The sequence below is a fragment of the Choristoneura fumiferana genome, chromosome 9 (genome assembly GCF_025370935.1).
Source record: "Choristoneura fumiferana chromosome 9, NRCan_CFum_1, whole genome shotgun sequence".
NCBI lineage: Eukaryota > Metazoa > Arthropoda > Insecta > Lepidoptera > Tortricidae > Choristoneura > Choristoneura fumiferana.
Window position 1 is genome coordinate 17145334 of NC_133480.1, and position 8436 is coordinate 17153769.

At 51.2% G+C, this 8436-nt stretch overlaps 1 pseudogene; it reads left to right on the plus strand.

The window, feature by feature from the left end:
- Nucleotides 1–1327: 1327 nt before the first annotated feature.
- Nucleotides 1328–3362, plus strand: LOC141431405 (potassium channel subfamily K member 6-like; annotated as a pseudogene).
- The last annotated feature ends 5074 nt before the right edge of the window (nt 3363–8436 follow it).

Here is an 8436-nt window from a genome sequence, read left to right on the forward strand (position 1 = left end):
GCTGCGGGCTTCCGCCGCGCGGTCAAAGAAAACTTTTCAACATTTATAATGAAGCGGCAAGTTCAGTTTACACCGCAATTACGGGGGTCGGCGATCGCGCCGTGTTTGTTCGCTTTGATCGCTGCCGGCCGCCGGCCGCCGTGAGTGTGTGCTTTGGCAGAAAGAACTCGGCTCTCTGAATGTAATTAATAAAAACGAGTATTTTGAACATGAAACTACCGTGAGACTCACTCATATTAAATGATATTGTAACGGATAACTCACGTCTTAAAACGAGTTTAGCTCGACATGTTTCGGGCTATTTCGTAGCCCTTCCTCTCAGGAGCACGCGACTCGGCGGCCGCCGCAACACGCACGTGCGAAACATGTCGAGCTAAACTCGGTTTAAGACGTGAGTTATCCGTTATAATATCATTTAATATAATTACAAGTATGTAGAAAATCAGGCTCAAGAAGTCGAGAAACGGTTCGAGCCGAGTCGAAGCGGTTACGCAGTTTACTTTGTTTATTAGAATTTACTATTTAGGCCTCCAACAAGATGGAGCGACGACCTGGTTGAGATCGCGGGGTCGCGGTGGATGCGGAAAGCACAAGACCGGTCTGAGTGGAGAGCCTTGGGGAAGGCCTATGTCCAGCAGTGGACGTCTTTCGGCTGACATGATGATGCTGATGATGATTAGATTTTCGCACTTTTGTATTGTCTACCCAGTATCTAATTACCTACAATCACATAATTATATTAATTACTTTCTTTCCATTGTAATGGGTTACCTGGAAGAGATCGTTCTAAAACCGAGAAGGGGTCAGTATTATTTCGTCTCAAAAGCAGCTGGTCTAAGTAACTACTTATTTACAGTCCTATTCCGCGTGGCTGAGGCGCTTTGAACCTTGACGCAACTTTAACTTGACTAAACCCATTTTTTTCAAGTTTTCAACAAAAAACAGTTTACGTAGAACCAGTTGCTATTTAGACCAGTTACTACTCAGACTCGTAGACCAGCTGTTTTTAGATGTAAAACGCTGCTTTCACAGTTCAAGACTATGTACTTAATGTTAAGTATCGTTATAATATACAATACAATACATATCATAACATAATAATATATGTTAATACTGTGTTTAAGGGAAATAAAACTTTAATTTCGTCCCATCGTTTCGTTCTATTCGATCGGGTCATCGTGTGACGGTGCGCTGTGTGTCGCAGGAGGGACGAGGCGCGGGACGCGGCGCCAGGAGTGGCGGCGCCATGCGGTGGCGGTGAGATGCCGGCGCGCTGCTGCGGCGGCTGCGCGGGCGCCGGAGGGGGAGCCGGAGGGGGAGGGGGAGGGGGGGCGCCTCGCCGCGGGCCTGCCTGGCCGCGTGCGCGCTGGTGCTGGGCTACAACCTGCTGGGCGGCTTCCTGTTCCTGGCGCTCGAGGGCGGCGGCGCGCAGCAGGCGGAGGCGGGGGCGGCGGGGGGCGGGGGCGGGGGCGGGGGCGGGGCGCGGGCGCGGGGCGGCTGCGCGCGCGCGCCGTGGAGCGCCTCTGGGCGCTGACGGAGGACCTCAACATCCTGTACAAGGACAACTGGACGCGGCTGGCGGCGCAAGAGCTGCTGGACTTCCAGCGCGGGCTGGCGGCCGGGCTGCGCGCGGGGGCGGGGCGCCCCCCCGGCCCCGCCCCCGCGCTCGACGACGGCTTCCACTGGACGTTCTCCACCAGCTTCCTGTACGCGCTCACGCTCATCACCACTATCGGTGAGCCCACCGTACGCGGCGACCGAACTCATTGCTACGTATCCACTTGAACTGCCTCGACTTGAAATAGTCTCAGACAAAGCGAACCAATACTCTCGTCCTCGCGCGCTAAACGAGATGCTCGGACTGATGGTCCTTTGAAAGTGCAAATTTTGGCTCTGCTCGCGGTGAAAAAACTTAACTCCCAGTTACGCAGAAGGGTTAGGGCGACGCGCAAAGCTCAGGTTGCTCGAGTGGATGCGTTGCAAAATGACAATTAAATAATGTAAGGCTTAAAAGTAGGCGCTACTCAAAAAAACTAAACGAGCTAACTGGCTAGCTAGCAAGCTACGTATCGAAATTCTGCCTGTAGCTCGCGTCCACCATAAAGCATACCAGGGATTTTAGCTCTTGTGCTTTTTGCCCTCATGGGAGAGTTGGAAGGGAGTTATGCGTGCTTGTCGACTACCTACAGGTAGGTATGTGTATTGTTACACAGAATGTAAGCAACTGGCATGCTGGTTTATCAGCATCTGACATGTCTCCTATTGGAATCTGTATTCTGACCTTTAGTTAAGATAACTAATACCGTAATTTGTTGACGGGTACTGGCGGTGAAACGTTTTGACCACCATATCTTTTATGCTAACAAAAGCGACAAGCGTGTTAAGGAACCAACATAGTCTTTAAATAGCGAGGACATCAATTTCAGTTCGTCAATATGTCCGTCTATATTGATAGCGTAGAAGACATGACGACGGAACCGCTTCACAGCTTTAGAAGCTGGGACTCATACTATCTGGGAATCATGAAACGCAGGAGAACTAACTCGCCTATTACAATTTTTTCGAGCCAGTTCGTGTCGGTGTCACTAGTTTTTTAAGCAAATTTCCGTATTCCGAATTTGTTCTCGCAAAGTAACTCAGCACACAGGTGCCGCCGTGGAGCTCGACTATCACAGAGCTATAAAATTTGTGAGTCGTAAGTGAGACGATGCGCGTGCGCAGGACACGGGGACGTGGCGCCGGCGTCGGCGGCGGGGCGCGCGGCCGCCGTGCTGTACGCGGGCCTCGGCATCCCGCTCGTGCTGCTGTACCTGGCCACGCTGGGCGCGGCGCTGGCCCGCGGCGCGCGCCGCTTGTGGGCGCGCCTGGCGCCGCCGCCGCCCGCCCCCGCCCCGCGCCGCCGCCCCCAAGCGGACGCCCTTCCAGGCGGCGCTGGAGCTGCGGCCGCTGGGCGCGGCGCGCGCGTGCCCCGCCCGGCGCGTGCCGGCCGCGCTCAGCCTGGCGCTGCTGGCGCTGTACGTGGCGCTGGGCGCGGCGCTGTTCGCGCGCACGGAGCGCTGGTCGCTGCTGGACGGCGCGTACTTCTCGTTCTCGAGCCTGGCCACCATCGGGTTCGGCGCGCTGCGGCCCGGGAGGCGCGCGGGGGCGGCGGCGGCGCGCGGGGAGGCGGGCGCCGCGCGCGCGAGGGACGCCGCCGTGGCCGCCTGCTGCGCCTACATCCTGGTGGGCGTGGCCGTCGTGGCCGCCGCCTTCGAGCTGCTGCGGGACGAGCTGCGCGCGGCGCTGAGGGGCCTGCGCTGCGGGCGCGCGCCCGCCGTGCACTGCGCCGCGCTGCTGGCCGCCTCCTGACCCGCGCCCGCGCCCGCCCCGCGCCCGCCCCGCCCCGCGCCCGCCCCGCACCCGAGCGCCGGCCGCAGGTGTCGTTCCGCGTGGAGGCGCTGCCGGCGCGCTTCGGGTCGCTGCCGCGGCGGCGCGCGGGCGGGCGGGGGCGGGGGCGGGGCGGGGCGCTGGCGCGGGGGGCGGGGCGGCGCTCGGCGGGCGCGGGCGGCGCCTGCGTCGAGTACTTCGTGCCGCGCTCGCTGAGCGAGTTCAACCTGAGCGCGGTGGGCGGCGAGCTGTGCGAGCTGGGCGTGCGGGCGGCGGGGGGCGCGGGGGCGCGGGGGCGGGGCGGGGGGGCGGGGGGGCGGGGGGCCCCAAGGACAAGGTGGTCACGTTCGAGGAGGCGCCGGCGCCGCAGCACGACGTGTTCATGTGACGATGCGCGGGGGTGGACCGTTGGGGGGGATTTGTTATATACTAAATATAAAGTTTTACATTCGACACTTTGTTTTATTGAACCATCCCGGGTGCGGCCGACCGCCTCTCCGGCTGCCAGTCGCGACGGGGACGCGATAATTACCGACCGACGGATAGGGTGTTTTGACGCCCCAGATTTCTATTATAGAATTACCTACCTAGTGATTGATGAGTCCGGAATGATTCGGCCGGAACGCGAAATAAAATACCTCCTTCGGCCGCTCGCCTGAACGATGACGAGCTCGGGATTGAAGTTTGCTTTTCCTGCAAAATGTATGTCATTTAGTATTTCCACAATGAGGCGCGCTGAATGCAGTCGCGCTGTGCTCGTCATTCAAGAAACCGGGTCGCTAAATAACTGAACGAGCCGCGGGAGTCCGCTGAAAGTAAACCGTCCGCCCGCCACCTGGGGGGGGGGGGGGCGACCCGCTGACACATCTCGCGCTTTGTTTCGCAGCGCCTACTGAGCATCAACAGAACTAGCTGCAACAGTTGGGCCACAACTCACTCAGCTGTCGTCCGCTGCCGACTGAGTTGTAGCCAAACTTTGTCTATAAATTTATTTCGCCGATTAAGGGCCCTCTATAAACCTACCCTATAAGTTCAGAGCATTATGACATGCATTTATCATTGGTATGAAATACGGCGCTTGGCAATGTAAATGGAACGGTACGGAACTCTAAATAGAGCGAGCAAACGTGAGGCGCGCTAGCAGTGCTTAGTTTTCTGGTAGATTTATACGAACTTAGCAAGTAATTTTTACTACGCGTCGCTTCTCACATGTGTGTCAACATTAATATATAGTAGGTACTTTTTATTATTGCGACGTAAAGCAGAGTTTAGACCTGCAAGAAAAATCTTACAAATCACATTACATTGCGAGGCCGTGAAGCGACCGAGTAGTAAGTAGTTAATCGAGCGCTGCAATGTAAAGGTGCGACCACACCGCTGCTTAAAAAACGGTGACGGCACAGAATCGCAGTGACGCACCGTATGCGCACCGTTTTTATCGCATGCTCTCCACAACGCTGCTTAAAATACGGAATCAGTTGAACTTTTTTAAATGCTAACTACCTTTGCCCAACTAAAATCAGCTGATACGCAAACGACTACTTGTCTCTTGTCATTCTGCAGAGGAGTCCCTGATTACGCTCATACATAACAAATACTTACTTGGCTCTCGTAAACTTACCATCTCTCTGTAGAAATAAAAATGAATCGTAAAATGTGTTGCTAAGCGCAAAACTCGGGAACGGCTGGACCGATTTCGCTAATAATTTTTTATTTGTGTTCATTATTGTCAGGAGAAGGTTTTTATGGAAGAAAATTTAGAAAAATTACAACGGGGGCGAAGCCGCGGGCAATAGCTAGTAATGAATATAGTTCGGTTGGAACTTAACAACGCCAGCTGAGCTAACCAAACAAATCATTAAGTCCTGTAGTGTCTGCCGTGAATGGGAACCGACGTGACTGCGACAAGCGGCAATCGGGGACGCGAAGCAATCTGTTTTGTGAGCCGCGCTCAGGTACTCCGGAGATCTCATCTATATATATAAAAGAAGTTTCGGTATATAATGACGTGACGCGCGTGACGTGTGGCGCTGGAATTGGTGCGTGAGTTTCATACATTCTTTCTATAATACAGAAAGATGCCAGACCAGATGCGTGACGTGCGTAGTTTCTATACAGTTTCATACATTACTACAGCAGGGCTACTACGAAAATCGAAACTCGAAGTTCGTGTCGTACCGTCCCTCTCGCTCTCGTATTAAATAGTATAAGTGTCAGAGGGACCGCACGACACGAACTTCGAGTTTCGAGTTTCGTAGTAGCCCTGCAGGTGCGTGTGCGTCTCACGTCACGCACACGCATCTAGTGTGCATCGGCCTTAAAGGCATGGTTACACTGATGGGAGTGGAGCGGAGGCAGCTGTATCGAGCACACGCATTTTCGGTTTTAAGCCATTGTATTGTAAATCAATGAAAGTTCTTATGCAGCACCACTTGGTCGGACTGAAAAAGGATTTCACGGGTAGTTGTATAGTCTTTCTGTATCGCAATCTGCGGAGGGGAGTTAAATATAATCCGCTAGACATATCTGCGGTATAAGAAGAAGAAGAAGGGAGGAGGGGGGGGGGTATCTGCGAAGTGGCGCGGACATCTGAAAGGACTTCATTACAGGCCGTCGCTCTCGTTTCAACACAGACATCTCGATTTTATGAAATGCAACGCAATATAAACCTTACCTCGTCTTATTATATTCTAACTTTCGCCATGTTCTGTTGTAAGTGAGGAACTAAATGTTAAGTAATTGTTGAGCTTTAGAACCGGTGAGTAAATATCATCGTAATACAGCCTCGGCGACTGGAAGCACCGCGGCGAGATTATGGACGTTGGAGAGAAGGTTTGAATTAAAATAGGTATCATTGATGATACCGCAATGCTGCTTGTATAAGTTTTAATATTTAAATACCACGAAACGATAGTATTTTATGCAACTGTATCGTAATAGGGGTCCTTAAAACACGAGTGTGGGTTTATGAAACGAGGCGTAGCTTTTCATAATAGGTCACATGAGTGTTTTAAGGCCGAATTACGTACAGTTGCATAAGTACAATATTTTATCTATATCCATATAATTATGTATATTAAATCCTCTATCACGTGTTCAAGAACCATTAACTCTTACGGTATGATCGCGGTTGTATGATCGCCTTAGCTTGGAGAACGAAATGTCTTTCTGCCAAGTTTCTTGCGGCGCTTTCTTCTTGGCAATGATGGTCTTTTCGAAACCACTGGTAGTTTAAAAAAGTGACGTGTATGTAGAAGCACCCTTTGCGGCATACTTACAGAATAAACGATTTGATTTTAAACTCATGCAGAATTTTCAACCGCTAAGTATGAAGTTCCCAATCCGTACTGGGCCCGCGTGGGAACTACGGCCCATGCCTTCTCATTCTGAGAGGCCTGTGCCCAGCAGTGGGACATATACAGGCTTGGAATCATCCCATATCAGTTGATGATGATGAAGAAGTATGGAGGCATGAAATTTGGCACAAGTATTCTTGGAAATTTAGACCACGAGGTAATTTTTGGTATCCATGAATCTACTGGTCCACGGGAGCCAAACCGCGGGTGAAGGCTAGTGTTCTGAGCCATCTTTGGCGCTAAGAGCGGTTACGCACTACAACGATTCGAATCCGACCCGAATCCGTAAAAATACGGACTGGAGTACAGTCACCGCATTAATATCTGCCACAGCGGAGCGTGCAAAAATATCTGACACGTCCTTCCGACCCTAGAAATAGAGTCGTATCAGATATTTATGCACGCTTGTTGTGTTAGATATTGGTGCTGTTGACTGTACCTAGTCGTAGAATTAATTGTTTGTTTGTTTATGCTTTATTGTACAAAAAGAAAATTACACAAAGGTTACACAAAAACAGGCTTATCCCTGAACGGATCTGTGCAAGTCAGCTTGAAATTGAATGGTGAAATCGGATCTAAATAGTGCGTAAACTACGATAAGTACAAAGTTCTATGACTGCTAAACTAAAATCGACAGGTAGATAGAAGTTTAGCGTAGCCTTGTATGCGGAAGGCCTTACGCAGGGCTCAGTCAGCGTGGGCCGCGGGCCGTGCTGTGTTAGCTGTGCGGTATTAATTACCCCCTCCCCCCTCCCCCCACGGATACGCAAACCGCGCCACACGACGGAAACTGGAGCGTCATCAAACGGGAGCCACGGCCTCCACTGGTAAATTGAGACCTTTGTCGACGGTAATTGGCCTAATTGGACGTCACTATCAGGTTTTTTATACCTAAGCAAGTAAGGTAAGTACCTAATTACCGCCGTCCATGGACGCCTACAGCATTATTAGGACTGCGGGTGCGTTGCCGGCCTAAAAGGGGGCTAATGGGTGAGGATGGAGGGGGAGAAGGGGGAGGGGAAATGGGGTAGGCAGAGCGCACAAAACGCTACCGCTTCGGAGCCACTTAGCAATTTTAGGTTTTAAGTTTGACAAAAACGGTACAAAATAGTGACAGGTTGCTAGCCTGTCGCTCAGTCGCCTCTTACGACATCCACGGAAAAAATGGAGAGGTGTTAATCTAACCCGACACCACACGGGTAAAAAAGGTAATTCAAATATCGAAATTTAGTTCAAAATATCTGTAATCCATTTGTTTAGTTTGAAATTCATTTGCTTAATGTGAAATGGCGTACAGATTAAAGCATAAAACTCTGATATCCTGTTTTATATATTGCCAACTATAATATTGTGGTGTTCAACAAACGCAAGACTCCAGCATTATTTAAAAAAACCAGAGCTTGACACAAAGAATGTCTCTGGAGTATTTATTATGCCCTTCTAAAAGTAGTGTTAGAAACTTGATTAAACAGTAAGTACTCGGTTTGTACTTCAACCAACACTTTATGCAAGTGCTATTCTAATGTATGGTCAAGGACTTAACTCATGATCCACCATATGGAACTATTTCACAGTAAACGTCATTTAGTGACATCGCATTAATTAACAACGAAAATCGTAATGACTTGTCCTTTGAAAAGGCTCCATGGGCCACCATGAGTTAAAGTCGTTGACCGTACCCAGATCCCGCTAATGTAATAAATGCGAAAGTTTG